We start from the raw sequence: 27304 nt of genomic DNA on the forward strand, positions 1-27304 counted from the left end.
TTGCACAATAGATAAAGCTTTGAGTTGATGAATAACTTCCATTGGAGATGCTGGGGATTGAAACCAGGACCTCATACATGCAAAGCATGCGGTCTAACACTGAGCTACATCCCCTGATAAACAAAAGCAAGTTTCCTGCAGGCTAGTGGAAAGTTCCACATTGCTTTGAAATGCTGGGTATTGTCAGCATTTCAAAGCAACTCAGATTGCACATTACTTTAAAAGGCAGGAGATTGAACCCAGGTCCTTTAATTGCAAAAAAAAGCTTGACAAATCCACAACTTTCATTGTTGACGCTGGGGTTTGAACCCAGGACCTTTGTTGCAAAAAAGATGAATTGACAACTCCAGAACTTTCCTTGGAGATGCTGGGGATTGAACCCAGGACCTCATACATGCTAGCATGCGCTCTACCACTGAGCTACATCCCCTGATGAACAGAAGCAAGTTTCTTGCAGCCTAGTGGAAAGCTTCACATTGCTTTGAAATGCTGGGGATAGTCAGCATTTATAAACAACCCAGGTTGCACATTGCTTTGAAATGCTGGGGATTAAACCCAGGACCTTTGTTGCAAAAAAAATAAATTGACAATTCTACAACTTTCCTTGGAGATGCTGGGGATTGAACCTAGGACCCCATACATGCAAAGGATGTGCTCTACCACCGAGCTACATCCCCTGATGAACAGAAGTAAGTTTCCTGCAGGCTAGTGGAAAGTTCCACATTGCTTTGAAATGCTGGGGATTGAACCCAGGACCTTTGTTTCAAAGAAGGATAACTTGACAATTCGACAACTTTCATTGTTGACTCTGGGGTTTGAACCCAGGACCTCATATATGCAAATAATATTCTCTACAACTGAGCTTCTTAACCTTGTGAAAGTTGCATTGAGTTCCATGTGCCTTGTACTAAAGCTAGTTGCTATTTTTCAAACATAAATTAGGCAGAGAGAAATGCACAACAGAAAAAGCTTTGAGATGATGAATAACTTTCATTGGAGATGCTGGGGATTGAACCCAGGACCTCATACATGCGAAGCATGCGCTCTACCACTGAGCTACATCCCCTGATGAACAGATGTAAGTTTCCTGCAGGCTACTGGAAAGTTCCACATTGCTTTGAAATGCTGGGGATTGTCAGCATTTCAAAGCAACCCAGGTTGCACAATACTTTGAAATGCTAAGGATTGAAACCAGGACCTTTGTTGCAAAAAAATAACTTGAAAATTCCACAACTTTCCTTGGAGATGCTGGGGATTGAACCCAGGACCTCATACATGCGAAGCATGCGCTCTACCACTGAGCTACATCCCCTGATGAACAGGAGTAAGTTTCCTGCAGGCTAGTGGAAAGTTCCACAATACTTTGAAATGCTGAGGATTGAAACCAGGACCTTTGTTGCAAAGAAATCACTTGAAAATTGCACAACTTTCCTTGGAGATGCTGGGGATTGAACACAGGACCTCATACATGCGAAGCATGCGCTCTACCACTGAGCTACATCCCCTAACAAAAAGAAGCAAGTTTCCTGCAGGCTACTGGAAAGTTCCACGTTGCTTTGAAATGCTGGGGATTGTCAGCATTTCAAAGCAACCCAGGTTGCACAATATTTTGAAATGCTGGGGATTGAACCCAGGACCTTTGTTGCAAAGCATATTCTCTACCACTGAACTTCTGACCCTTGTGAAAGTTGGGTTGAGTTACTATTTTTCAAAAATAAATTAGGCAGAGAGAAATGCACAATAGATAAAGCTTTGAGTTGATGAATAACTTCCATTGGAGATGCTGGGGATTGAAACCAGGACCTCATACATGCAAAGCATGCGGTCTAACACTGAGCTACATCCCCTGATGAACAAAAGCAAGTTTCCTGCAGTCTAGTGGAAAGTTCCACATTGCTTTGAAATGCTGGGGATTGTCAGCATTTCAAAGCAACTCAGATTGCACATTACTTTAAAAGGCAGGAGATTGAACCCAGGTCCTTTAATTGCAAAAAGATAGCTTGACAAATCCACAACTTTCATTGTTGACGCTGGGGTTTGAACCCAGGACCTTTGTTGCAAAAAAGATGAATTGACAACTCCAGAACTTTCCTTGGAGATGCAGGGGATTGAACCCAGGACCTCATACATGCGAAGCATGCGCTCTACCACTGAGCTACGTCCCCTGATGAACAGAACCAAGTTTCTTGCAGCCTAGTGGAAAGCTTCACATTGCTTTGAAATGCTGGGGATAGTCAGCATTTATAAACAACCCAGGTTGCACATTGCTTTGAAATGCTGGGGATTGAACCCAGGACCTTTGTTGCAAAAAAAATAAATTGACAATTCTACAACTTTCCTTGGAGATGCTGGGGATTGAACCTAGGACCCCATACATGCAAAGGATGTGCTCTACCACTGAGCTACATCCCCTGATGAACAGAAGTAAGTTTCCTGCAGGCTAGTGGAAAGTTCCACATTGCTTTGAAATGCTGGGGATTGAACCCAGGACCTTTGTTTCAAAGAAGGATAACTTGACAATTCGACAACTTTCATTGTTGACTCTGGGGTTTGAACCCAGGACCTCATATATGCAAATAATATTCTCTACAACTGAGCTTCTTAACCTTGTGAAAGTTGCATTGAGTTCCATGTGCCTTATACTAAAGCTAGTTGCTATTTTTCAAACATAAATAAGGCAGAGAGAAATGCACAACAGAAAAAGCTTTGAGATGATGAATAACTTTCATTGGAGATGCTGGGGATTGAACCCAGGACTTCATACATGCAAAGCATGCGCTCTACCACTGAGCTACATCCCCTGATGAACAGATGTAAGTTTCCTACAGGCTACTGGAAAGTTCCACATTGCTTTGAAATGCTGGGGATTGTCAGCATTTCAAAGCAACCCAGGTTGCACAATACTTTGAAATGCTGAGGATTGAAACCAGGACCTTTGTTGCAAAAAAATAACTTGAAAATTCCACAACTTTCCTTGGAGATGCTGGGGATTGAACCCAGGACCTCATACATGCGAAGCATGCGCTCTACCACTGAGCTACATCCCCTGACGAACAGAAGCAAGTTTCCTGCAGGCTAGTGGAAAGCTTCATATTGCTTCACATTGGGATTGTCAGCATTTCTAAGCAACCCAGGTTGCACATTGCTTTGAAATGCTGTGGATTGAACTTAGGAACTTTGTTGCAAAAAAAGATAACTTGACAATTCCACAACTTTCAATGTTGACGCTGGGGTTTGAAGCCAGGACCTCATACATGCAAAGCATGCGCTCTACCACTGAGCTACATCCCCTGATGAACAGACGTAAGTTTCCTGCAGGCTACTGGAAAGTTCCACATTGCTTTGAAATGCTGGGGATTGTCAGCATTTCAAAGCAACCCAGGTTGCACAATACTTTGAAATGCTGAGGATTGAAACCAGGACCTTTGTTGCAAAAAGATAACTTGACAATTCCACAACTTTCATTGTTGACGCTGGGGTTTGAACCCAAGACCTCATAGATGCAAAGCATGTGCTCTACCATTGAGCTACATCCCCTGATGAACAGAAGTAAGTTTCCTGCAGGCTAGTGGAAAGTTCCACATTGCTTTGAAATGCTGGGGAATGAACCCAGGACCTTTGTTGCAAAAAAGGATAACTTGACAATTCGACAACTTTCAATGTTGACGCTGGGGTTTGAACCCAGGACCTCATATATGCAAATAATATTCTCTACAACTGAGCTTCTTAACCTTGTGAAAGTTGCATTGAGTACCATGTGCCTTGTACTAAAGCTATTTGCTATTTTTCAAACATTAATTAGGCAGAGAGAAATGCACAACAGAAAAAGCTTTGAGATGATGAATAACTTTCATTGGAGATGCTGGGGATTGAACCCAGGACCTCATACATGCGAAGCATGCGCTCTACCACTGAGCTACATCCCCTGATGAACAGATGCAAGTTTCCTGCAGGCTACTGGAAAGTTCCACATTGCTTTGAAATGCTGGGGATTGTCAGCATTTCAAAGCAACCCAGGTTGCACAATACTTTGAAATGCTGAGGATTGAAACCAGGACATTTGTTGCAAAAAAATCACTTGAAAATTGCACAACTTTCCTTGGAGATGCTGGGGATTGAACACAGGACCTCATACATGCGAAGCATGCGCTCTACCACTGAGCTACATCCCCTAACAAACAGAAGCAAGTTTCCTGCAGGCTACTGGAAAGTTCCACGTTGCTTTGAAATGCTGGGGATTGTCAGCATTTCAAAGCAACCCAGGTTGCACAATATTTTGAAATGCTGGGGATTGAACCCAGGACCTTTGTTGCAAAGCATTTTCTCTACCACTGAACTTCTGACCCTTGTGAAAGTTTGGTTGAGTTACTATTTTTCAAACATAAATTAGGCAGAGAGAAATGCACAATAGATAAAGCTTTGAGTTGATGAATAACTTCCATTGGAGATGCTGGGGATTGAAACTGTGGAACTGCTTTGGCATGGTTTAAATCGTACTTATCTGACCGTTATCAGTTTGTAGCAGTAAATGAAGAGATGTCACACCGATCACAAGTTCAGTATGGGGTACCGCAAGGCTCAGTGTTAGGACCGTTGCTTTTCACCCTGTATCTGCTACCACTGGGAGATATCATTAGGAAACATGGCGTTAGTTTTCATTGTTATGCTGACGATACTCAGCTCTATATTTCCTCACGCCCGGATGAAACCTACCAATTCACAAGATTAACAGAATGCATAGCTGATATAAAAAATTGGATGAATAGTAATTTTCTGCAACTTAATTCAGATAAAACTGAATTTTTAATTATTGGACAGAAAAGCTCCACAAGTAGTAACCGAGAATACTGTCTAACACTTGATGAGTGCTCTGTCAAGCCCTCGTCGTCAGTGAGGAACCTGGGTGTGCTCTTTGATACCAATCTTTCATTTGAAAGCCACGTTTCTAGCATCTGTAAAACCGCATTCTATCATCTTAAAAATATATCTAAATTACGGCACATGCTTTCAATGCAAAATGCTGAACAGTTAGTACATGCGTTCATGAGCTCAAGGCTAGATTATTGTAATGCTCTACTGGGTGGTTGCCCTGCTCGCTTAATAAACAAACTCCAGCTAGTCCAAAATGCAGCAGCTAGAGTTCTTACTAGAACCAGGAAGTATGATCATATTAGTCCAGTTCTGTCAACACTGCACTGGCTCCCTATTAAACATCGCATACATTTTAAAATCTTGCTTATTACTTACAAAGCACTAAATAGTTTAGCTCCCCGGTACTTAAGCGAGCTCTTAACGCATTATACCCCATCACGTCGATTGCGGTCTCAAAACTCTGGCCAGTTGATAATACCTAGAATATCTAAATCAACTGCAGGCGGTCGATCATTTTCCTATTTAGCTCCTAAATTGTGGAATAGTCTTCCTAGCATTGTTCGGGAAGCAGACACACTCTGTCAGTTTAAATCTAGACTAAAAACACATCTCTTTACTATGGCATACACATAAAACATTTTTAACTTTCATTATTCAGATCAATTGACTGATTGTTAGGCTGCATTAACTAGGTCAGCCGGAACCGGGAACACTTCCCATAACACCTGATGTACTAGTTACATCATAAAAAGAGTGACATCTACGCTAATGTTAGTCTCTCTGTTTATCCCGAGGTTTATCCCGGATCTGGGCCCTGTCCGGATCGGATGGTGGACCTGCCTGGACATGACCAACGCATCCTGGAGTGTCTGCTGAGCCGTGTCAAATGGTGTCTCCTCCGAATTTGCCTCACTGGCACGACATGCTCAAAACCCGTCTTCGGCGCAATAATTCCGATCTTTCATGTATTCATACTCTTGTGTAATTGACGCCCCATCCTAAATAAATCTGTCTCTTCCGTGATACCCTGAAAATTTTGAATAATCCGATCTAATATGATTTCCGACCTGTAAGGTTGCCAGAATAATAATCTTACACGGTGTGTTAATAGGCCAGAGGAGAACTGGCACCCCGACTGAGTCTGGTTTCTCCCAAGGTTTATTTTTCTCCATCATGCCCCGATGGAGTTTTGGTTCCTTGCCACTGTCGCCTTTGGCTTGGCTTGCTCAGTTGGGGACACTGAAAATATGATTAAAGTTATTCAACTTATTATACAAATAAAATATATGAATTAGGTCTTATTTAATTCTATAAACTATAATACTGATCTGCCAACATTGTCGCTATATGATAAATTAAAATAAGCTGATAACATCACTGTTTTCTCCAGTACGGCTGTACAGCCAAATCTAATTTTGTCGCAATATTACCCTGTTTGACACTGTGAAGCTGCTTTGACACAATCGTGATTGTAAAAGCGCTATATAAATAAAGTTGATTGATTGATTGATTGATTGAAACCAGGACCTCATACATGCAAAGCATGCGGTCTAACACTGAGCTACATCCCCTGATGAACAAAAGCAAGTTTCCTGCAGTCTAGTGGAAAGTTCCACATTGCTTTGAAATGCTGGGGATTGTCAGCATTTCAAAGCAACTCAGATTGCACATTACTTTAAAAGGCAGGAGATTGAACCCAGGTCCTTTAATTGCAAAAAGATAGCTTGACAATTCCACAACTTTCATTGTTGACGCTGGGGTTTGAACCCAGGACCTTTGTTGCAAAAAAGATGAATTGACAACTCCAGAACTTTCCTTGGAGATGCAGGGGATTGAACCCAGGACCTCATACATGCGAAGCATGCGCTCTACCACTGAGCTACGTCCCCTGATGAACAGAACCAAGTTTCTTGCAGCCTAGTGGAAAGCTTCACATTGCTTTGAAATGCTGGGGATAGTCAGCATTTCTAAACAACCCAGGTTGCACATTGCTTTGAAATGCTGGGGATTGAACCCAGGACCTTTGTTGCAAAAAAAATAAATTGACAATTCTACAACTTTCCTTGGAGATGCTGGGGATTGAACCTAGGACCCCATACATGCAAAGGATGTGCTCTACCACTGAGCTACATCCCCTGGTGAACAGAAGTAAGTTTCCTGCAGGCTAGTGGAAAGTTCCACATTGCTTTGAAATGCTGGGGATTGAACCCAGGACCTTTGGTTCAAAGAAGGATAACTTGACAATTCGACAACTTTCATTGTTGACTCTGGGGTTTGAACCCAGGACCTCATATATGCAAATAATATTCTCTACAACTGAGCTTCTTAACCTTGTGAAAGTTGCATTGAGTTCCATGTGCCTTGTACTAAAGCTAGTTGCTATTTTTCAAACATAAATTAGGCAGAGAGAAATGCACAACAGAAAAAGCTTTGAGATGATGAATAACTTTCATTGGAGATGCTGGGGATTGAACCCAGGACCTCATACATGCGAAGCATGCGCTCTACCACTGAGCTACATCCCCTGATGAACAGATGTAAGTTTCATGCAGGCTACTGGAAAGTTCCACATTGCTTTGAAATGCTGGGGATTGTCAGCATTTCAAAGCAACCCAGGTTGCACAATACTTTGAAATGCTGAGGATTGAAACCAGGACCTTTGTTGCAAAAAAATAACTTGAAAATTCCACAACTTTCCATGGAGATGCTGGGGATTGAACCCAGGACCTCATACATGCGAAGCATGCGCTCTACCACTGAGCTACATCCCCTGATGAACAGAAGCAAGTTTCCTGCAGGCTAGTGGAAAGCTTCATATTGCTTTGAAATGCTGGGGATAGTCAGCATTTCTAAACAACCCAGGTTGCACATTGCTTTGAAATGCTGGGGATTGAACCCAGGACCTTTGTTGCAAAAAAAAATAAATTGACAATTCTACAACTTTCCTTGGAGATGCTGGGGATTGAACCTAGGACCCCATACATGCAAAGGATGTGCTCTACCACTGAGCTACATCCCCTGATGAACAGAAGTAAGTTTCCTGCAGGCTAGTGGAAAGTTCCACATTGCTTTGAAATGCTGGGGATTGAACCCAGGACCTTTGTTTCAAAGAAGGATAACTTGACAATTCGACAACTTTCATTGTTGACTCTGGAGTTTGAACCCAGGACCTCATATATGCAAATAATATTCTCTACAACTGAGCTTCTTAACCTTGTGAAAGTTGCATTGAGTTCCATGTGCCTTGTACTAAAGCTAGTTGCTATTTTTCAAACATAAATTAGGCAGAGAGAAATGCACAACAGAAAAAGCTTTGAGATGATGAATAACTTTCATTGGAGATGCTGGGGATTTAACCCAGGACCTCATACATGCGAAGCATGCGCTCTACCACTGAGCTACATCCCCTGATGAACAGATGTAAGTTTCCTGCAGGCTACTGGAAAGTTCCACATTGCTTTGAAATGCTGGGGATTGTCAGCATTTCAAAGCAACCCAGGTTGCACAATACTTTGAAATGCTGAGGATTGAAACCAGGACCTTTGTTGCAAAAAATAACTTGAAAATTCCACAACTTTCCTTGGAGATGCTGGGGATTGAACCCAGGACCTCATACATGCGAAGCATGCGCTCTACCACTGAGCTACATCCCCTGATGAACAGACGCAAGTTTCCTGCAGGCTAGTGGAAAGCTTCATATTGCTTCACATTGGGATTGTCAGCATTTCTAAGCAACCCAGGTTGCACATTGCTTTGAAATGCTGGGGATTGAACTTAGGAACTTTGTTGCAAAAAAAGATAACTTGACAATTCCACAACTTTCCTTTGGAGGTGCTGGGGATTGAACCCAGGGTCTCATACAGGCAAAGCATGTGCTCTACCACTGAGCAACAACCCCTGATAAACTAAACAAAGTTTCCTGCAGCCTAGTGGAAAGTTCCACATTGTTTTAAAATGCAGGAGATTGAACCCAGGTCCTTTAATTGCAAAAAAATAGCTTGACAAATCCACAACTTTCATTGTTGACGCTGGGGTTTGAACCCAAGACCTCATATATGCAAAGCATGTGCTCTACCATTGAGCTACATCCCCTGATGAACAGAAGTAAGTTTCCTGCAGGCTAGTGGAAAGTTCCACATTGCTTTGAAATGCTGGGGAATGAACCCAGGACCTTTGTTGCAAAAAAGGATAACTTGACAATTCGACAACTTTCAATGTTGACGCTGGGGTTTGAACCCAGGACCTCATACATGCGAAGCATGCGCTCTACCACTGAGCTACATCCCCTAATGAACAGATGTAAGTTTCCTGCAGGCTACTGGAAAGTTCCACATTGCTTTGAAATGCTGGGGATTGTCAGCATTTCAAAGCAACCCAGGTTGCACAATACTTTGAAATGCTGAGGATTGAAACCAGGACCTTTGTTGCAAAAAAATAACTTGAAAATTCCACAACTTTCCTTGGAGATGCTGGGGATTGAACCCAGGACCTCATACATGCGAAGCATGCGCTCTACCACTGAGCTACATCCCATGACGAACAGAACCAAGTTTCCTGCAGGCTAGTGGAAAGCTTCATATTGCTTCACATCGGGATTGTCAGCATTTCTAAGCAACCCAGGTTGCACATTGCTTTGAAATGCTGGGGATTAAACTTAGGAACTTTGTTGCAAAAAAAGATAACTTGACAATTCCAAAACTTTCCTTTGGAGATGCTGGGGATTGAACCCAGGGTCTTATACAGGCAAAGCATGTGCTCTACCACTGAGCAACAAACCCTGATAAACTAAACAAAGTTTCCTGCAGCCTAGTGGAAAGTTCCACATTGTTTTAAAATGCAGGAGATTGAACCCAGGTCCTTTAATTGCAAAAAAATAGCTTGACAAATCCACAACTTTCATTGTTGACGCTGGGGCTTGAACCCAAGACCTCATACATGCAAAGCATGTGCTCTACCATTGAGCTACATCCCCTGATGAACAGAAGTAAGTTTCCTGAAGGCTAGTGGAAAGTTCCACATTGCTTTGAAATGCTGGGGAATGAACCCAGGACCTTTGTTGCAAAAAAGGATAACTTGACAATTCGACAACTTTCAATGTTGATGCTGGGGTTTGAACCCTGGACCTCATATATGCAAATAATATTCTCTACAACTGAGCTTCTTAACCTTGTGAAAGTTGCATTGAGTACCATGTGCCTTGTACTAAAGCTATTTGCTATTTTTCAAACATTAATTAGGCAAAGAGAAATGCACAACAGAAAAAGCTTTGAGATGATGAATAACTTTCATTGGAGATGCTGGGGATTGAACCCAGGACCTCATACATGCGAAGCATGCGCTCTACCACTGAGCTACATCCCCTGATGAACAGATGCAAGTTTCCTGCAAGCTAGTGGAAAGTTCCACTTTGCTTTGAAATACTGGGGATTGTCAGCATTTAAAAGCAACTCAGATTGCACATTACTTTGAAATGCTGAGGATTGAACCCAGGACCTTTGTTGCAAAAAAGATGAATTGACAACTCCAGAACTTTCCTTGGAGATGCTGGGGATTGAACCCAGGACCTCATAAATGCGAAGCATGCGCTCTACCACTGAGCTACATCCCCTGATGAACAGAAGCAAGTTTCTTGCAGCCTAGTGAAAAGCTTCACATTGCTTTGAAATGCTGGGGATAGTCAGCATTTCTAAACAACCCAGGTTGCACATTGCTTTGAAATGCTGGGGATTGAACCCAGGACCTTTGTTGCAAAAAAAATAAATTGACAATTCTACAACTTTCCTTGGAGATGCTGGGGATTGAACCTAGGACCCCATACATGCAAAGGATGTGCTCTACCACTGAGCTACATCCCCTGATGAACAGAAGTAAATTTCCTGCAGGCTAGTGGAAAGTTCCACATTGCTTTGAAATGCTGGGGATTGAACCCAGGACCTTTGTTTCAAAGAAGGATAACTTGACAATTCGACAACTTTCATTGTTTACTCTGGGGTTTGAACCCAGGACCTCATATATGCAAATAATATTATCTACAACTGAGCTTCTTAACCTTGTGAAAGTTGCATTGAGTTCCATGTGCCTTGTACTAAAGCTAGTTGCTATTTTTCAAACATAAGTTAGACAGAGAGAAATGCACAACAGAAAAAGCTTTGAGATGATGAATAACTTTCATTGGAGATGCTGGGGATTGAACCCAGGACCTCATACATGCGAAGCATGCGCTCTACCACTGAGCTACATCCCCTGATGAACAGATGTAAGTTTCCTGCAGGCTACTGGAAAGTTCCACATTGCTTTGAAATGCTGGGGATTGTCAGCATTTCAAAGCAACCCAGGTTGCACAATACTTTGAAATGCTGAGGATTGAAACCAGGACCTTTGTTGCAAAAAAATAACTTGAAAATTCCACAACTTTCCTTGTAGATGCTGGGGATTGAACCCAGGACCTCATACATGCGAAGCATGCGCTCTACCACTGAGCTACATCCCCTGATGAACAGAAGCAAGTTTCCTGCAGGCTAGTGGAAAGCTTCATATTGCTTCACATTGGGATTGTCAGCATTTCTAAGCAACCCAGGTTGCACATTGCTTTGAAATGCTGGGGATTGAACTTAGGAACTTTGTTGCAAAAAAAGATAACTTGACAATTCCACAACTTTCCTTTGGAGATGCTGGGGATTGAACCCAGGGTCTCATACAGGCAACGCATGTGCTCTACCACTGAGCAACAAACCCTGATAAACTAAACAAAGTTTCCTGCAGCCTAGTGGAAAGTTCCACACTGTTTTAAAATGCAGGAGATTGAACCCAGGTCCTTTAATTGCAAAAAAAATAGCTTGACAAATCCACAACTTTCATTGTTGACGCTGGGGTTTGAACCCAAGACCTCATAGATGCAAAGCATGTGCTCTACCATTGAGCTACATCCCCTGATGAACAGAAGTAAGTTTCCTGCAGGCTAGTGGAAAGTTCCACATTGCTTTGAAATGCTGGGGAATGAACCCAGGACCTTTGTTGCAAAAAAGGATAACTTGACAATTCGACAACTTTCAATGTTGACGCTGGGGTTTGAACCCAGGACCTCATATATGCAAATAATATTCTCTACAACTGAGCTTCTTAACCTTGTGAAAGTTGCATTGAGTACCATGTGCCTTGTACTAAAGCTATTTGCTATTTTTCAAACATTAATTAGGCAGAGAGAAATGCACAACAGAAAAAGCTTTGAGATGATGAATAACTTTCATTGGAGATGCTGGGGATTGAACCCAGGACCTCATACATGCGAAGCATGCGCTCTACCACTGAGCTACATCCCCTGATGAACAGATGCAAGTTTCCTGCAGGCTACTGGAAAGTTCCACATTGCTTTGAAATGCTGGGGATTGTCAGCATTTCAAAGCAACCCAGGTTGCACAATACTTTGAAATGCTGAGGATTGAAACCAGGACATTTGTTGCAAAAAAATCACTTGAAAATTGCACAACTTTCCTTGGAGATGCTGGGGATTGAACACAGGACCTCATACATGCGAAGCATGCGCTCTACCACTGAGCTACATCCCCTAACAAACAGAAGCAAGTTTCCTGCAGGCTACTGGAAAGTTCCACGTTGCTTTGAAATGCTGGGGATTGTCAGCATTTCAAAGCAACCCAGGTTGCACAATATTTTGAAATGCTGGGGATTGAACCCAGGACCTTTGTTGCAAAGCATTTTCTCTACCACTGAACTTCTGACCCTTGTGAAAGTTGGGTTGAGTTACTATTTTTCAAACATAAATTAGGCAGAGAGAAATGCACAATAGATAAAGCTTTGAGTTGATGAATAACTTCCATTGGAGATGCTGGGGATTGAAACCAGGACCTCATACATGCAAAGCATGCGGTCTAACACTGAGCTACATCCCCTGATGAACAAAAGCAAGTTTCCTGCAGTCTAGTGGAAAGTTCCACATTGCTTTGAAATGCTGGGGATTGTCAGCATTTCAAAGCAACTCAGATTGCACATTACTTTAAAAGGCAGGAGATTGAACCCAGGTCCTTTAATTGCAAAAAGATAGCTTGACAAATCCACAACTTTCATTGTTGACGCTGGGGTTTGAACCCAGGACCTTTGTTGCAAAAAAGATGAATTGACAACTCCAGAACTTTCCTTGGAGATGCAGGGGATTGAACCCAGGACCTCATACATGCGAAGCATGCGCTCTACCACTGAGCTACGTCCCCTGATGAACAGAACCAAGTTTCTTGCAGCCTAGTGGAAAGCTTCACATTGCTTTGAAATGCTGGGGATAGTCAGCATTTCTAAACAACCCAGGTTGCACATTGCTTTGAAATGCTGGGGATTGAACCCAGGACCTTTGTTGCAAAAAAAAATAAATTGACAATTCTACAATTTTCCTTGGAGATGCTGGGGATGGAACCTAGGACCCCATACATGCAAAGGATGTGCTCTACCACTGAGCTACATCCCCTGGTGAACAGAAGTAAGTTTCCTGCAGGCTAGTGGAAAGTTCCACATTGCTTTGAAATGCTGGGGATTGAACCCAGGACCTTTGTTTCAAAGAAGGATAACTTGACAATTCGACAACTTTCATTGTTGACTCTGGGGTTTGAACCCAGGACCTCATATATGCAAATAATATTCTCTACAACTGAGCTTCTTAACCTTGTGAAAGTTGCATTGAGTTCCATGTGCCTTGTACTAAAGCTAGTTGCTATTTTTCAAACATAAATTAGGCAGAGAGAAATGCACAACAGAAAAAGCTTTGAGATGATGAATAACTTTCATTGGAGATGCTGGGGATTGAACCCAGGACCTCATACATGCGAAGCATGCGCTCTACCACTGAGCTACATCCCCTGATGAACAGATGTAAGTTTCCTGCAGGCTACTGGAAAGTTCCACATTGCTTTGAAATGCTGGGGATTGTCAGCATTTCAAAGCAACCCAGGTTGCACAATACTTTGAAATGCTGAGGATTGAAACCAGGACCTTTGTTGCAAAAAAATAACTTGAAAATTCCACAACTTTCCTTGGAGATGCTGGGGATTGAACCCAGGACCTCATACATGCGAAGCATGCGCTCTACCACTGAGCTACATCCCCTGATGAACAGATACAAGTTTCCTGCAAGCTAGTGGAAAGTTCCACTTTGCTTTGAAATACTGGGGATTGTCAGCATTTAAAAGCAACTCAGATTGCACATTACTTTGAAATGCTGAGGATTGAACCCAGGACCTTTGTTGCAAAAAAGATGAATTGACAACTCCTGAACTTTCCTTGGAGGTGCTGGGGATTGAACCCAGGACCTCATACATGCGAAGCATGCGCTCTACCACTGAGCTACATCCCCTGATGAACATAAGCAAGTTTCTTGCAGCCTAGTGGAAAGCTTCACATTGCTTTGAAATGCTGGGGATTGTCAGCATTTCAAAGCAACCCAGGTTGCACAATACTTTGAAATGCTGAGGATTGAAACCAGGACCTTTGTTGCAAAAAAATAACTTGAAAATTCCACAACTTTCCTTGGAGATGCTGGGGATTGAACCCAGGACCTCATACATGCGAAGCATGCGCTCTACCACTGAGCTACATCCCCTGATGAACAGAAGCAAGTTTCCTGCAGGCTAGTGGAAAGCTTTACATTGGGATTGTCAGCATTTCTAAGCAACCCAGGTTGCACATTGCTTTGAAATGCTGGAGATTGAACCCAGGAACTTTGTTGCAAAAAAAGATAACTTGACAATTCCACAACCTTCCTTTGGAGATGCTGGGGATTGAACCCAGGACCTCATACAGGCAAAGCATGTGCTCTACCACTGAGCAACATCCCCTGATGAGCTAAATAAAGTTTCCTGCAGCCTAGTGGAAAGTTCCACATTGTTTTAAAATGCAGGAGATTGAACCCAGGTCCTTTAATTGCAAAAAAAAAATAGCTTGAGAAATCCACAACTTTCATTGTTGACGCTGGGGTTTGAGCCAAGGAATTCATACATGTAAAGCATTCGCTCTACCACAGAGCTACATCCCCTAATGAACTAAATAAAGTTTCCTGCAGGTTAGTGGAAAGTTCCACATTGTTTTGAAATGCTGGATATTGAACCCAGGACCTTTGTTGCAAAAAAATACTTAACAAATGCACAACTTTCTTTGTTGATGCTGGGGTTTGAACCCAGGACATCATATAAGCAAAGCATATTCTCTACCACTGAACTACTGACCCTTGTGAAAGTTGGGTTGAGTTACTATTTTTCAAACATAAATTAGGCAGAGAGAAATGCACAATAGATAAAGCTTTGAGTTGATGAAGAACTTTCATTGGAGATGCTGGGGATTGAACCCAGGACCTTACACATGCAAAGCATGCGGTCTAACACTGAGCTACATCCCCTGTTGAACAGAAGCAAGTTTCCTGCAAGCTAGTGGAAAGTTCCACTTCGCTTTGAAATGCTGGGGATTGTCAGCATTTAAAAGCAACTCAGATTGCACATTACTTTGAAATGCTGAGGATTGAACCCAGGACCTTTGTTGCAAAAAAATAACTCAACAATTCAACAACTTTCATTGGTGATGCTGGCGAATGAACCCACCCAGATAGCAAAATTGCTCTGGCCCAGATCCGGCCCACACTTTACACTTTCATCTGGCCCACTACCCACGTGGAATGATGGCACTTGGGCGGTCCGCTCCCGTTTGCCAGATTTAGGCCGCAATCAAGCCATAGCAACGGCGCATGTCAGCCATGAACAAAACGCATGAAGCAGAACTGGCCCACATCTGGCAGGACCTCATACATGCTAAGCATGCGCTCTACCACTGAGCTACATCCCCTGATAAACAGAAACAAGTGTCCTGCACTCTAGTGGAAAGTTCCACATTGCTTTGAAATGCTGGGGATTGTCAGCATTTCAAAGCAACCCAGGTTGCACATTGCTTTGAAATAATGGGGATTGAACCCAGGACCTTTGTTGCAAAAAAGATCACTTGACAATTCCACAACTTTCCTTTGGAGATGCTGTGGATTGAACCCAGGACCTCATACATGTAAAGCACGTGCTCTACCAATGAGCTACATCCCCTGATGAACTAAACAAAGTTTCCTGCAGCCTAGTGGAAAGTTCCACATTGTTTTGAAATGCTGGAGATTGAACCCAGGTCCTTTGTTGCAAAGAAGGATAACTTGACAATTCAACAACTTTCAATGTTGACGCTGGGGTTTGAACCCAGGACCTCATATATGCAAATAATATTCTCTACAACTGAGCTTAACCTTGTGAAAGTTGCTTTGAGTTCCATGTGCCTTGTACTAAAGCTAGTTGCTATTTTTCAAACATAAATTAGGCAGAGAGAAATGCACAACAGAAAAAGCTTTGAGATGATGAATAACTTTCATTGGAGATGCTGGGGACTGAACCCAGGACCTCATACATGCGAAGCATGCGCTCTACCACTGAGCTACACCCCCTGGTGAACAGAAGCAAGTTTCCTGCAGGCTACTGGAAAGTTCCACATTGCGTTGAAATGCTGGGGATTGTCAGCATTTCAAAGCAACCCAGGTTGCACAATACTTTGAAATGCTGAGGATTGAAACCAGGACCTTTGTTGCAAAAAAATAACTTGAAAATTCCACAACTTTCCTTGGAAATGCTGGAGATTGAACCCAGGACCTCATACATGCGAAGCATGCGCTCTACCACTGAGCAACAACCCCTGATAAACTAAACAAAGTTTCCTGCAGCCTAGTGGAAAGTTCCACATTGTTTTAAAATGCAGGAGATTGAACCCAGGTCCTTTAATTGCAAAAAAATAGCTTGACAAATCCACAACTTTCATTGTTGACGCTGGGGTTTGAACCCAAGACCTCATATATGCAAAGCATGTGCTCTACCTTTGAGCTACATCCCCTGATGAACAGAAGTAAGTTTCCTGCAGGCTAGTGGAAAGTTCCACATTGCTTTGAAATGCTGGGGAATGAACCCAGGACCTTTGTTGCAAAAAAGGATAACTTGACAATTCGACAACTTTCAATGTTGACGCTGGGGTTTGAACCCAGGACCTCATATATGCAAATAATATTCTCTACAACTGAGCTTCTTGACCTTGTGAAAGTTGCATTGAGTACCATGTGCCTTGTACTAAAGCTATTTGCTATTTTTCAAACATTAATTAGGCAGAGAGAAATGCACAACAGAAAAAGCTTTGAGATGATGAATAACTTTCATTGGAGATGCTGGGGATTGAACCCAGGACCTCATACATGCGAAGCATGCGCTCTACCACTGAGCTACATCCCCTAACAAACAGAAGCAAGTTTCCTGCAGGCTACTGGAAAGTTCCACGTTGCTTTGAAATGCTGGGGATTGTCAGCATTTCAAAGCAACCCAGGTTGCACAATATTTTGAAATGCTGGGGATTGAACCCAGGACCTTTGTTGCAAAGCATATTCTCTACCACTGAACTTCTGACCCTTGTGAAAGTTGGGTTGAGTTACTATTTTTCAAACATAAATTAGGCAGAGAGAAATGCACAATAGATAAAGCTTTGAGTTGATGAATAACTTCCATTGGAGATGCTGGGGATTGAAACCAGGACCTCATACATGCAAAGCATGCGGTCTAACACTGAGCTACATCCCCTGATAAACAAAAGCAAGTTTCCTGCAGGCTAGTGGAAAGTTCCACATTGCTTTGAAATGCTGGGTATTGTCAGCATTTCAAAGCAACTCAGATTGCACATTACTTTAAAAGGCAGGAGATTGAACCCAGGTCCTTTAATTGCAAAAAAAAAGCTTGACAAATCCACAACTTTCATTGTTGACGCTGGGGTTTGAACCCAGGACCTTTGTTGCAAAAAAGATGAATTGACAACTCCAGAACTTTCCTTGGAGATGCTGGGGATTGAACCCAGGACCTCATACATGCGAAGCATGCGCTCTACCACTGAGCTACATCCCCTGATGAACAGAAGCAAGTTTCTTGCAGCCTAGTGGAAAGCTTCACTTTGCTTTGAAATGCTGGGGATAGTCAGCATTTCTTAACAACCCAGGTTGCACATTGCTTTGAAATGCTGGGGATTGAACCCAGGACCTTTGTTGCAAAAAAAATAAATTGACAATTCTACAACTTTCCTTGGAGATGCTGGGGATTGAACCTAGGACCCCATACATGCAAAGGATGTGCTCTACCACTGAGCTACATTCCCTGATGAACAGAAGTAAGTTTCCTGCAGGCTAGTGGAAAGTTCCACATTGCTTTGAAATGCTGGGGATTGAACCCAGGACCTTTGTTTCAAAGAAGGATAACTTGACAATTCGACAACTTTCATTGTTGTCTCTGGGGTTTGAACCCAGGACCTCATATATGCAAATAATATTCTCTACAACTGAGCTTCTTAACCTTGTGAAAGTTGCATTGAGTTCCATGTGCCTTGTACTAAAGCTAGTTGCTATTTTTCAAACATAAATTAGGCAGAGAGAAATGCACAACAGAAAAAGCTTTGAGATGATGAATAACTTTCATTGGAGATGCTGGGGATTGAACCCAGGACCTCATACATGCGAAGCATGCGCTCTACCACTGAGCTACATCCCCTGATGAACAGATGTAAGTTTCCTGCAGGCTACTGGAAAGTTCCACATTGCTTTGAAATGCTGGGGATTGTCAGCATTTCAAAGCAACCCAGGTTGCACAATACTTTGAAATGCTGAGGATTGAAACCAGGACCTTTGTTGCAAAAAAATAACTTGAAAATTCCACAACATTCCTTGGAGATGCTGGGGATTGAACCCAGGACCTCATACATGCGAAGCATGCGCTCTACCACTGAGCTACATCCCCTGATGAACAGAGGCAAGTTTCCTGCAGGCTAGTGGAAAGCTTCATATTGCTTCACATTGGGATTGTCAGCATTTCTAAGCAACCCAGGTTGCACATTGCTTTGAAATGCTGGGGATTGAACTTAGGAACTTTGTTGCAAAAAAAGATAACTTGACAATTCCACAACTTTCCTTTGGAGACGCTGGGGATTGAACCCAGGGTCTCATACAGGCAACGCATGTGCTCTACCACTGAGCAACAAACCCTGATAAACTAAACAAAGTTTCCTGCAGCCTAGTGGAAAGTTCAACACTGTTTTAAAATGCAGGAGATTGAACCCAGGTCCTTTAATTGCAAAAAAAATAGCTTGACAAATCCACAACTTTCATTGTTGACGCTGGGGTTTGAACCCAAGACCTCAAACATGCAAAGCATGTGCTCTACCATTCAGCTACATCCCCTGATGAACAGAAGTAAGTTTCCTGCAGGCTAGTGGAAAGTTCCACATTGCTTTGAAATGCTGGGGAATGAACCCAGGACCTTTGTTGCAAAAAAGGATAACTTGACAATTCGACAACTTTCAATGTTGACGCTGGGGTTTGAACCCAGGACCTCATATATGCAAATAATATTCTCTACAACTGAGCTTCTTAACCTTGTGAAAGTTGCATTGAGTACCATGTGCCTTGTACTAAAGCTATTTGCTATTTTTCAAACATTAATTAGGCAGAGAGAAATGCACAACAGAAAAAGCTTTGAGATGATGAATAACTTTCATTGGAGATGCTGGGGATTGAACCCAGGACCTCATACATGCGAAGCATGCGCTCTACCACTGAGCTACATCCCCTGATGAACAGATGCAAGTTTCCTGCAGGCTACTGGAAAGTTCCACATTGCTTTGAAATGCTGGGGATTGTCAGCATTTCAAAGCAACCCAGGTTGCACAAAACTTTGAAATGCTGAGGATTGAAACCAGGACCTTTGTTGCAAAAAAATCACTTGAAAATTGCACAACTTTCCTTGGAGATGCTGGGGATTGAACACAGGACCTCATACATGCGAAGCATGCGCTCTACCACTGAGCTACATCTCCTAACAAACAGAAGCAAGTTTCCGGCAGGCTACTGGAAAGTTCCACGTTGCTTTGAAATGCTGGGGATTGTCAGCATTTCAAAGCAACCCAGGTTGCACAATATTTTGAAATGCTGGGGATTGAACCCAGGACCTTTGTTGCAAAGCATATTCTCTACCACTGAACTTCTGACCCTTGTGAAAGTTGGGTTGAGTTACTATTTTTCAAACATAAATTAGGCAGAGAGAAATGCACAATAGATTAAGCTTTGAGTTGATGAATAACTTCCATTGGAGATGCTGGGGATTGAAACCAGGACCTCATACATGCAAAGCATGTGGTCTAACACTGAGCTACATCCCCTGATGAACAAAAGCAAGTTTCCTGCAGTCTAGTGGAAAGTTCCACATTGCTTTGAAATGCTGGGGATTGTCAGCATTTCAAAGCAACTCAGATTGCACATTACTTTAAAAGGCAGGAGATTGAACCCAGGTCCTTTAATTGCAAAATGATAGCTTGACAAATCCACAACTTTCATTGTTGACGCTGGGGTTTGAACCCAGGACCTTTGTTGCAAAAAAGATGAATTGACAACTCCAGAATTTTCCTTGGAGATGCAGGGGATTGAACCCAGGACCTCATACATGCGAAGCATGCGCTCTACCACTGAGCTACGTCCCCTGATGAACAGAACCAAGTTTCTTGCAGCCTAGTGGAAAGCTTCACATTGCTTTGAAATGCTGGGGATAGTCAGCATTTCTAAACAACCCAGGTTGCACATTGCTTTGAAATGCTGGGGATTGAACCCAGGACCTTTGTTGCAAAAAAAAATAAATTGACAATTCTACAACTTTCCTTGGAGATGCTGGGGATTGAACCTAGGACCCCATACATGCAAAGGATGTGCTCTACCACTGAGCTACATCCCCTGATGAACAGAAGTAAGTTTCCTGCAGGCTAGTGGAAAGTTCCACATTGCTTTGAAATGCTGGGGATTGAACCCAGGACCTTTGTTTCAAAGAAGGATAACTTGACAATTCGACAACTTTCATTGTTGACTCTGGGGTTTGAACCCAGGACCTCATGTATGCAAATAATATTCTCTACAACTGAGCTTCTTAACCTTGTGAAAGTTGCATTGAGTTCCATGTGCCTTGTACTAAAGCTAGTTGCTATTTTTCAAACATAAATAAGGCAGAGAGAAATGCACAACAGAAAAAGCTTTGAGATGATGAATAACTTTCATTGGAGATGCTGGGGATTGAACCCAGGACCTCATACATGCGAAGCATGCGCTCTACCACTGAGCTACGTCCCCTGATGAACAGAACCAAGTTTCTTGCAGCCTAGTGGAAAGCTTCACATTGCTTTGAAATGCTGGGGATAGTCAGCATTTCTAAACAACCCAGGTTGCACATTGCTTTGAAATGCTGGGGATTGAACCCAGGACCTTTGTTGCAAAAAAAATAAATTGACAATTCTACAACTTTCCTTGGAGATGCTGGGGATTGAACCTAGGACCCCATACATGCAAAGGATGTGCTCTACCACTGAGCTACATCCCCTGATGAACAGAAGTAAGTTTCCTGCAGGCTAGTGGAAAGTTCCACATTGCTTTGAAATGCTGGGGATTGAACCCAGGACCTTTGTTTCAAAGAAGGATAACTTGACAATTCGACAACTTTCATTGTTGACTCTGGGGTTTGAACCCAGGACCTCATGTATGCAAATAATATTCTCTACAACTGAGCTTCTTAACCTTGTGAAAGTTGCATTGAGTTCCATGTGCCTTGTACTAAAGCTAGTTGCTATTTTTCAAACATAAATAAGGCAGAGAGAAATGCACAACAGAAAAAGCTTTGAGATGATGAATAACTTTCATTGGAGATGCTGGGGATTTAACCCAGGACCTCATACATGCGAAGCATGCGCTCTACCACTGAGCTACATCCCCTGATGAACAGATGTAAGTTTCCTGCAGGCTACTGGAAAGTTCCACATTGCTTTGAAATGCTGGGGATTGTCAGCATTTCAAAGCAACCCAGGTTGCACAATACTTTGAAATGCTGAGGATTGAAACCAGGACCTTTGTTGCAAGAAAATAACTTGAAAATTCCACAACTTTCCTTGGAGATGCTGGGGATTGAACCCAGGACCTCATACATGCGAAGCATGCGCTCTACCACTGAGCTACATCCCCTGATGAACAGACGCAAGTTTCCTGCAGGCTAGTGGAAAGCTTCATATTGCTTCACATTGGGATTGTCAGCATTTCTAAGCAACCCAGGTTGCACATTGCTTTGAAATGCTGGGGATTGAACTTAGGAACTTTGTTGCAAAAAAAGATAACTTGACAATTCCACAACTTTCCTTTGGAGGTGCTGGGGATTGAACCCAGGGTCTCATACAGGCAAAGCATGTGCTCTACCACTGAGCAACAAACCCTGATAAACTAAACAAAGTTTCCTGCAGCCTAGTGGAAAGTTCCACATTGTTTTAAAATGCAGGAGATTGAACCCAGGTCCTTTAATTGCAAAAAAATAGCTTGACAAATCCACAACTTTCATTGTTGACGCTGGGGTTTGAACCCAAGACCTCATACATGCAAAGCATGTGCACTACCATTGAGCTACATCCCCTGATGAACAGAAGTAAGTTTCCTGCAGGCTAGTGGAAAGTTCCACATTGCTTTGAAATGCTGGGGAATGAACCCAGGACCTTTGTTGCAAAAAAGGATAACTTGACAATTCGACAACTTTCAATGTTGACGCTGGGGTTTGAACCCAGGACCTCATACATGCGAAGCATGCGCTCTACCACTGAGCTACATCCCCTGATGAACAGATGTAAGTTTCCTGCAGGCTACTGGAAAGTTCCACATTGCTTTGAAATGCTGGGGATTGTCAGCATTTCAAAGCAACCCAGGTTGCACAATACTTTGAAATGCTGAGGATTGAAACCAGGACCTTTGTTGCAAAAAAATAACTTGAAAATTCCACAACTTTCCTTGGAGATGCTGGGGATTGAACCCAGGACCTCATACATGCGAAGCATGCGCTCTACCACTGAGCTACATCCCCTGACGAACAGAACCAAGTTTCCTGCAGGCTAGTGGAAAGCTTCATATTGCTTCACATTGGGATTGTCAGCATTTCTAAGCAACCCAGGTTGCACATTGCTTTGAAATGCTGGGGATTGAACTTAGGAACTTTGTTGCAAAAAAAGATAACTTGACAATTCCAAAACTTTCCTTTGGAGATGCTGGGGATTGAACCCAGGGTCTCATACAGGCAAAGCATGTGCTCTACCACTGAGCAACAAACCCTGATAAACTAAACAAAGTTTCCTGCAGCCTAGTGGAAAGTTCCACATTGTTTTAAAATGCAGGAGATTGAACCCAGGTCCTTTAATTGCAAAAAAAAAAAGCTTGACAAATCCACAAATTTCATTGTTGACGCTGGGGTTTGAACCTAAGACCTCATACATGCAAAGCATGTGCTCTACCATTGAGCTACATCCCCTGATGAACAGAGGTAAGTTTCCTGCAGGCTAGTGGAAAGTTCCACATTGCTTTGAAATGCTGGGGAATGAACCCAGGACCTTTGTTGCAAAAAAGGATAACTTGACAATTCGACAACTTTCAATGTTGACGCTGGGGTTTGAACCCAGGACCTCATATATGCAAATAATATTCTCTACAACTGAGCTTCTTAACCTTGTGAAAGTTGCATTGAGTACCATGTGCCTTGTACTAAAGCTATTTGCTATTTTTCAAACATTAATTAGGCAGAGAGAAATGCACAACAGAAAAAGCGTTGAGATGATGAATAACTTTCATTGGAGATGCTGGGGATTGAACCCAGGACCTCATACATGCGAAGCATGCGCTCTACCACTGAGCTACATCCCCTGATGAACGGATGCAAGTTTCCTGCAGGCTACTGGAAAGTTCCACATTGCTTTGAAATGCTGGGGATTGTCAGCATTTCAAAGCAACCCAGGTTGCACAATACTTTGAAATGCAGAGGATTGAAACCAGGACCTTTGTTGCAAAAAAAATCACTTGAAAATTGCACAATTTTCCTTGGAGATGCTGAGGATTGAACCCAGGACCTCATACATGCGAAGCATGCGCTCTACCACTGAGCTACATCCCCTAACGAACAGAAGCAAGTTTCCTGCAGGCTACTGGAAAGTTCCACGTTGCTTTGAAATGCTGGGGATTGTCAGCATTTCAAAGCAACCCAGGTTGCACAATATTTTGAAATGCTGGGGATTGAACCCAGGACCTTTGTTGCAAAGCATATTCTCTACCACTGAACTTCTGACCCTTGTGAAAGTTGGGTTGAGTTACTATTTTTAAAACATAAATTAGGCAGAGAGAAATGCACAATAGATAAAGCTTTGAGTTGATGAATAACTTCCATTGGAGATGCTGGGGATTGAAACCAGGACCTCTTCATGCAAAGCATGCGGTCTAACACTGAGCTACATCCCCTGATGAACAAAAGCAAGTTTCCTGCAGTCTAGTGGAAAGTTCCACATTGCTTTGAAATGCTGGGGATTGTCAGCATTTCAAAGCAACTCAGATTGCACAATACTTTAAAAGGCAGGAGATTGAACCCAGGTCCTTTAATTGCAAAAAAATAGCTTGACAAATCCACAACTTTCATTGTTGACGCTGGGGTTTTAACCCAGGACCTTTGTTGCAAAAAAGATGAATTGACAACTCCAGAACTTTCCTTGGAGATGCTGGGGATTGAACCCAGGACCTCATACATGCGAAGCATGCGCTCTACCACTGAGCTACATCCCCTGATGAACATAAGCAAGTTTCTTGCAGCCTAGTGGAAAGCTTCACATTGCTTTGAAATGCTGGGGATAGTCAGCATTTCTAAACAACCCAGGTTGCACATTGCTTTGAAATGCTGGGGATTGAACCCAGGACCTTTGTTGCAAAAAATAAATAAATTGACAATTCTACAACTTTCCTTGGAGATGCTGGGGATTGAACCTAGGACCCCATACATGCAAAGGATGTGCTCTACCACTGAGCTACATCCCCTGATGAACAGAAGTAAGTTTCCTGCAGGCTAGTGGAAAGTTCCACATTGCTTTGAAATGCTGGGGATTGAACCCAGGACCTTTGGTTCAAAGAAGGATAACTTGACAATTCGACAACTTTCATTGTTGACTCTGGAGTTTGAACCCAGGACCTCATATATGCAAATAATATTCTCTACAACTGAGCTTCTTAACCTTGTGAAAGTTGCATTGATTTCCATGTGCCTTGTACTAAAGCTAGTTGCTATTTTTCAAACATAAATTAGGCAGAGAGAAATGCACAACAGAAAAAGCTTTGAGATGATGAATAACTTTCATTGGAGATGCTGGGGATTGAACCCAGGACCTCATACATGCGAAGCATGCGCTCTACCACTGAGCTACATCCCCTGATGAACAAATGTAAGTTTCCTGCAGGCTACTGGAAAGTTCCACATTGCTTTGAAATGCTGGGGATTGTCAGCATTTCAAAGCAACCTAGGTTGCACAATACTTTGAAATGCTGAGGATTGAAACCAGGAACTTTGTTGCAAAAAAAGATAACTTGACAATTCCACAACTTTCCTTTGGAGATGCTGGGGATTGAACCCAGGGTCTCATAGAGGCAAAGCATGTGCTCTACCACTGAGCAACAACCCCTGATAAACTAAACAAAGTTTCCTGCAGCCTAGTGGAAAGTTCCACATTGTTTTAAAATGCAGGAGATTGAACCCAGGTCCTTTAATTGCAAAAAAAATAGCTTGACAGATCCACAACTTTCATTGTTGACGCTGGGGTTTGAACCCAAGACCTCATACATGCAAAGCATGTGCTCTACCATTGAGCTACATCCCTTGATGAACAGAAGTAAGTTTCCTGAAGGCTTGTGGAAAGTTCCACATTGCTTTGAAATGCTGGGGAATGAACCCAGGACCTTTGTTGCAAAAAAGGATAACTTGACAATTCGACAACTTTCAATGTTGATGCTGGGGTTTGAACCCAGGACCTCATATATGCAAATAATATTCTCTACAACTGAGCTTCTTAACCTTGTGAAAGTTGCATTGAGTACCATGTGCCTTGTACTAAAGCTATTTGCTATTTTTCAAACATTAATTAGGCAAAGAGAAATGCACAACAGAAAAAGCTTTGAGATGATGAATAACTTTCATTGGAGATGCTGGGGATTGAACCCAGGACCTCATACATGCGAAGCATGCGCTCTACCACTGAGCTACATCCCCTGATGAACAGATGCAAGTTTCCTGCAAGCTAGTGGAAAGTTCCACTTTGCTTTGAAATACTGGGGATTGTCAGCATTTAAAAGCAACTCAGATTGCACATTACTTTGAAATGCTGAGGATTGAACCCAGGACCTTTGTTGCAAAAAAGATGAATTGACAACTCCTGAACTTTCCTTGGAGGTGCTGGGGATTGAACCCAGGACCTCATACATGCGAATAATGCGCTCTACCACTGAGCTACATCCCCTGATGAACAGAAGCAAGTTTCTTGCAGCCTAGTGGAAAGCTTCACATTGCTTTGAAATGCTGGGGATAGTCAGCATTTCTAAACAACCCAGGTTGCACATTGCTTTGAAATGCTGGGGATTGAACCCAGGACCTTTGTTGCAAAAAAAATAAATTGACAATTCTACAACTTTCCTTGGAGATGCTGGGGATTGAACCTAGGACCCCATACATGCAAAGGATGTGCTCTACCACTGAGCTACATCCCCTGATGAACAGAAGAAAGTTTCTTGCAGGCTAGTGGAAAGTTCCACATTGCTTTGAAATGCTGGGGATTGAACCCAGGACCTTTGTTTCAAAGAAGGATAACTTGACAATTCGACAACTTTCATTGTTGACTCTGGGGTTTGAACCCAGGACCTCATATATGCAAATAATATTCTCTACAACTGAGCTTCTTAACCTTGTGAAAGTTGCATTGAGTTCCATGTGCCTTGTACTAAAGCTAGTTGCTATTTTTCAAACATAAATTAGGCAGAGAGAAATGCACAACAGAAAAAGCTTTGAGATGATGAATAACTTTCATTGGAGATGCTGGGGATTGAACCCAGGACCTCATACATGCGAAGCATGCGCTCTACCACTGAGCTACATCCCCTGATGAACAGATGTAAGTTTCCTGCAGGCTACTGGAAAGTTCCACATTGCTTTGAAATGCTGGGGATTGTCAGCATTTCAAAGCAACCCAGGTTGCACATTGCTTTGAAATGCTGGGGATTGAACCCAGGACCTTTGTTGCAAAAAAAAAAAAATTGACAATTCTACAACTTTCCTTGGAGATGCTGGGGATTGAACCTAGGACCCCATACATGCAAAGGATGTGCTCTACCACTGAGCTACATCCCCTGATGAACAGAAGTAAGTTTCCTGCAGGCTAGTGGAAAGTTCCACATTGCTTTGAAATGCTGGGGATTGAACCCAGGACCTTTGTTTCAAAGAAGGATAACTTGACAATTCGACAACTTTCA

General features: G+C 42.5%; 46 non-coding genes across 46 annotated transcripts; all 46 read right to left on the bottom strand.

The window, feature by feature from the left end:
* Positions 1 to 994: 994 nt before the first annotated feature.
* trnaa-cgc (transfer RNA alanine (anticodon CGC)) lies at positions 995 to 1066 on the bottom strand. Its single transcript has one exon. It is a non-coding gene; the product is annotated as a tRNA-Ala (tRNA).
* Positions 1067 to 1240: 174 nt separating this feature from the next.
* trnaa-cgc (transfer RNA alanine (anticodon CGC)) lies at positions 1241 to 1312 on the bottom strand. The gene has a single exon. It is a non-coding gene; the product is annotated as a tRNA-Ala (tRNA).
* Positions 1313 to 1433: 121 nt separating this feature from the next.
* trnaa-cgc (transfer RNA alanine (anticodon CGC)) lies at positions 1434 to 1505 on the bottom strand. Its single transcript has one exon. It is a non-coding gene; the product is annotated as a tRNA-Ala (tRNA).
* Positions 1506 to 2093: 588 nt separating this feature from the next.
* trnaa-cgc (transfer RNA alanine (anticodon CGC)) lies at positions 2094 to 2165 on the bottom strand. The gene has a single exon. It is a non-coding gene; the product is annotated as a tRNA-Ala (tRNA).
* Positions 2166 to 2975: 810 nt separating this feature from the next.
* On the bottom strand, positions 2976 to 3047 carry trnaa-cgc (transfer RNA alanine (anticodon CGC)). The gene has a single exon. It is a non-coding gene; the product is annotated as a tRNA-Ala (tRNA).
* An 807-nt stretch (positions 3048 to 3854) lies between these two features.
* Positions 3855 to 3926, bottom strand: trnaa-cgc (transfer RNA alanine (anticodon CGC)). Its single transcript has one exon. It is a non-coding gene; the product is annotated as a tRNA-Ala (tRNA).
* A 174-nt stretch (positions 3927 to 4100) lies between these two features.
* Positions 4101 to 4172, bottom strand: trnaa-cgc (transfer RNA alanine (anticodon CGC)). Its single transcript has one exon. It is a non-coding gene; the product is annotated as a tRNA-Ala (tRNA).
* A 2517-nt stretch (positions 4173 to 6689) lies between these two features.
* On the bottom strand, positions 6690 to 6761 carry trnaa-cgc (transfer RNA alanine (anticodon CGC)). The gene has a single exon. It is a non-coding gene; the product is annotated as a tRNA-Ala (tRNA).
* Positions 6762 to 7325: 564 nt separating this feature from the next.
* On the bottom strand, positions 7326 to 7397 carry trnaa-cgc (transfer RNA alanine (anticodon CGC)). The gene has a single exon. It is a non-coding gene; the product is annotated as a tRNA-Ala (tRNA).
* A 174-nt stretch (positions 7398 to 7571) lies between these two features.
* Positions 7572 to 7643, bottom strand: trnaa-cgc (transfer RNA alanine (anticodon CGC)). The gene has a single exon. It is a non-coding gene; the product is annotated as a tRNA-Ala (tRNA).
* A 565-nt stretch (positions 7644 to 8208) lies between these two features.
* trnaa-cgc (transfer RNA alanine (anticodon CGC)) lies at positions 8209 to 8280 on the bottom strand. The gene has a single exon. It is a non-coding gene; the product is annotated as a tRNA-Ala (tRNA).
* A 173-nt stretch (positions 8281 to 8453) lies between these two features.
* On the bottom strand, positions 8454 to 8525 carry trnaa-cgc (transfer RNA alanine (anticodon CGC)). Its single transcript has one exon. It is a non-coding gene; the product is annotated as a tRNA-Ala (tRNA).
* A 562-nt stretch (positions 8526 to 9087) lies between these two features.
* trnaa-cgc (transfer RNA alanine (anticodon CGC)) lies at positions 9088 to 9158 on the bottom strand. The gene has a single exon. It is a non-coding gene; the product is annotated as a tRNA-Ala (tRNA).
* Positions 9159 to 10161: 1003 nt separating this feature from the next.
* trnaa-cgc (transfer RNA alanine (anticodon CGC)) lies at positions 10162 to 10233 on the bottom strand. Its single transcript has one exon. It is a non-coding gene; the product is annotated as a tRNA-Ala (tRNA).
* Positions 10234 to 10408: 175 nt separating this feature from the next.
* On the bottom strand, positions 10409 to 10480 carry trnaa-cgc (transfer RNA alanine (anticodon CGC)). Its single transcript has one exon. It is a non-coding gene; the product is annotated as a tRNA-Ala (tRNA).
* Positions 10481 to 11044: 564 nt separating this feature from the next.
* trnaa-cgc (transfer RNA alanine (anticodon CGC)) lies at positions 11045 to 11116 on the bottom strand. The gene has a single exon. It is a non-coding gene; the product is annotated as a tRNA-Ala (tRNA).
* Positions 11117 to 11290: 174 nt separating this feature from the next.
* On the bottom strand, positions 11291 to 11362 carry trnaa-cgc (transfer RNA alanine (anticodon CGC)). The gene has a single exon. It is a non-coding gene; the product is annotated as a tRNA-Ala (tRNA).
* Positions 11363 to 12119: 757 nt separating this feature from the next.
* On the bottom strand, positions 12120 to 12191 carry trnaa-cgc (transfer RNA alanine (anticodon CGC)). Its single transcript has one exon. It is a non-coding gene; the product is annotated as a tRNA-Ala (tRNA).
* Positions 12192 to 12365: 174 nt separating this feature from the next.
* trnaa-cgc (transfer RNA alanine (anticodon CGC)) lies at positions 12366 to 12437 on the bottom strand. The gene has a single exon. It is a non-coding gene; the product is annotated as a tRNA-Ala (tRNA).
* Positions 12438 to 13025: 588 nt separating this feature from the next.
* trnaa-cgc (transfer RNA alanine (anticodon CGC)) lies at positions 13026 to 13097 on the bottom strand. Its single transcript has one exon. It is a non-coding gene; the product is annotated as a tRNA-Ala (tRNA).
* A 565-nt stretch (positions 13098 to 13662) lies between these two features.
* Positions 13663 to 13734, bottom strand: trnaa-cgc (transfer RNA alanine (anticodon CGC)). Its single transcript has one exon. It is a non-coding gene; the product is annotated as a tRNA-Ala (tRNA).
* Positions 13735 to 13908: 174 nt separating this feature from the next.
* On the bottom strand, positions 13909 to 13980 carry trnaa-cgc (transfer RNA alanine (anticodon CGC)). Its single transcript has one exon. It is a non-coding gene; the product is annotated as a tRNA-Ala (tRNA).
* Positions 13981 to 14155: 175 nt separating this feature from the next.
* trnaa-cgc (transfer RNA alanine (anticodon CGC)) lies at positions 14156 to 14227 on the bottom strand. The gene has a single exon. It is a non-coding gene; the product is annotated as a tRNA-Ala (tRNA).
* Positions 14228 to 14401: 174 nt separating this feature from the next.
* trnaa-cgc (transfer RNA alanine (anticodon CGC)) lies at positions 14402 to 14473 on the bottom strand. Its single transcript has one exon. It is a non-coding gene; the product is annotated as a tRNA-Ala (tRNA).
* A 1408-nt stretch (positions 14474 to 15881) lies between these two features.
* trnav-uac (transfer RNA valine (anticodon UAC)) lies at positions 15882 to 15953 on the bottom strand. Its single transcript has one exon. It is a non-coding gene; the product is annotated as a tRNA-Val (tRNA).
* Positions 15954 to 16267: 314 nt separating this feature from the next.
* On the bottom strand, positions 16268 to 16339 carry trnaa-cgc (transfer RNA alanine (anticodon CGC)). Its single transcript has one exon. It is a non-coding gene; the product is annotated as a tRNA-Ala (tRNA).
* A 174-nt stretch (positions 16340 to 16513) lies between these two features.
* Positions 16514 to 16585, bottom strand: trnaa-cgc (transfer RNA alanine (anticodon CGC)). Its single transcript has one exon. It is a non-coding gene; the product is annotated as a tRNA-Ala (tRNA).
* Positions 16586 to 17096: 511 nt separating this feature from the next.
* trnaa-cgc (transfer RNA alanine (anticodon CGC)) lies at positions 17097 to 17168 on the bottom strand. Its single transcript has one exon. It is a non-coding gene; the product is annotated as a tRNA-Ala (tRNA).
* A 588-nt stretch (positions 17169 to 17756) lies between these two features.
* Positions 17757 to 17828, bottom strand: trnaa-cgc (transfer RNA alanine (anticodon CGC)). Its single transcript has one exon. It is a non-coding gene; the product is annotated as a tRNA-Ala (tRNA).
* A 564-nt stretch (positions 17829 to 18392) lies between these two features.
* On the bottom strand, positions 18393 to 18464 carry trnaa-cgc (transfer RNA alanine (anticodon CGC)). The gene has a single exon. It is a non-coding gene; the product is annotated as a tRNA-Ala (tRNA).
* Positions 18465 to 18638: 174 nt separating this feature from the next.
* On the bottom strand, positions 18639 to 18710 carry trnaa-cgc (transfer RNA alanine (anticodon CGC)). The gene has a single exon. It is a non-coding gene; the product is annotated as a tRNA-Ala (tRNA).
* Positions 18711 to 19467: 757 nt separating this feature from the next.
* On the bottom strand, positions 19468 to 19539 carry trnaa-cgc (transfer RNA alanine (anticodon CGC)). Its single transcript has one exon. It is a non-coding gene; the product is annotated as a tRNA-Ala (tRNA).
* A 174-nt stretch (positions 19540 to 19713) lies between these two features.
* On the bottom strand, positions 19714 to 19785 carry trnaa-cgc (transfer RNA alanine (anticodon CGC)). Its single transcript has one exon. It is a non-coding gene; the product is annotated as a tRNA-Ala (tRNA).
* Positions 19786 to 20373: 588 nt separating this feature from the next.
* trnaa-cgc (transfer RNA alanine (anticodon CGC)) lies at positions 20374 to 20445 on the bottom strand. Its single transcript has one exon. It is a non-coding gene; the product is annotated as a tRNA-Ala (tRNA).
* Positions 20446 to 21010: 565 nt separating this feature from the next.
* On the bottom strand, positions 21011 to 21082 carry trnaa-cgc (transfer RNA alanine (anticodon CGC)). Its single transcript has one exon. It is a non-coding gene; the product is annotated as a tRNA-Ala (tRNA).
* A 564-nt stretch (positions 21083 to 21646) lies between these two features.
* Positions 21647 to 21718, bottom strand: trnaa-cgc (transfer RNA alanine (anticodon CGC)). Its single transcript has one exon. It is a non-coding gene; the product is annotated as a tRNA-Ala (tRNA).
* Positions 21719 to 21892: 174 nt separating this feature from the next.
* Positions 21893 to 21964, bottom strand: trnaa-cgc (transfer RNA alanine (anticodon CGC)). Its single transcript has one exon. It is a non-coding gene; the product is annotated as a tRNA-Ala (tRNA).
* A 562-nt stretch (positions 21965 to 22526) lies between these two features.
* On the bottom strand, positions 22527 to 22597 carry trnaa-cgc (transfer RNA alanine (anticodon CGC)). Its single transcript has one exon. It is a non-coding gene; the product is annotated as a tRNA-Ala (tRNA).
* A 175-nt stretch (positions 22598 to 22772) lies between these two features.
* On the bottom strand, positions 22773 to 22844 carry trnaa-cgc (transfer RNA alanine (anticodon CGC)). The gene has a single exon. It is a non-coding gene; the product is annotated as a tRNA-Ala (tRNA).
* A 758-nt stretch (positions 22845 to 23602) lies between these two features.
* trnaa-cgc (transfer RNA alanine (anticodon CGC)) lies at positions 23603 to 23674 on the bottom strand. The gene has a single exon. It is a non-coding gene; the product is annotated as a tRNA-Ala (tRNA).
* A 175-nt stretch (positions 23675 to 23849) lies between these two features.
* trnaa-cgc (transfer RNA alanine (anticodon CGC)) lies at positions 23850 to 23921 on the bottom strand. Its single transcript has one exon. It is a non-coding gene; the product is annotated as a tRNA-Ala (tRNA).
* A 587-nt stretch (positions 23922 to 24508) lies between these two features.
* trnaa-cgc (transfer RNA alanine (anticodon CGC)) lies at positions 24509 to 24580 on the bottom strand. The gene has a single exon. It is a non-coding gene; the product is annotated as a tRNA-Ala (tRNA).
* Positions 24581 to 25146: 566 nt separating this feature from the next.
* trnaa-cgc (transfer RNA alanine (anticodon CGC)) lies at positions 25147 to 25218 on the bottom strand. Its single transcript has one exon. It is a non-coding gene; the product is annotated as a tRNA-Ala (tRNA).
* A 761-nt stretch (positions 25219 to 25979) lies between these two features.
* Positions 25980 to 26051, bottom strand: trnaa-cgc (transfer RNA alanine (anticodon CGC)). Its single transcript has one exon. It is a non-coding gene; the product is annotated as a tRNA-Ala (tRNA).
* A 175-nt stretch (positions 26052 to 26226) lies between these two features.
* trnaa-cgc (transfer RNA alanine (anticodon CGC)) lies at positions 26227 to 26298 on the bottom strand. Its single transcript has one exon. It is a non-coding gene; the product is annotated as a tRNA-Ala (tRNA).
* A 564-nt stretch (positions 26299 to 26862) lies between these two features.
* On the bottom strand, positions 26863 to 26934 carry trnaa-cgc (transfer RNA alanine (anticodon CGC)). Its single transcript has one exon. It is a non-coding gene; the product is annotated as a tRNA-Ala (tRNA).
* Positions 26935 to 27304: the final 370 nt, after the last annotated feature.

Source organism: Pseudorasbora parva, chromosome 20 (assembly GCF_024679245.1).
Source record: "Pseudorasbora parva isolate DD20220531a chromosome 20, ASM2467924v1, whole genome shotgun sequence".
Lineage (NCBI taxonomy): Eukaryota > Metazoa > Chordata > Actinopteri > Cypriniformes > Gobionidae > Pseudorasbora > Pseudorasbora parva.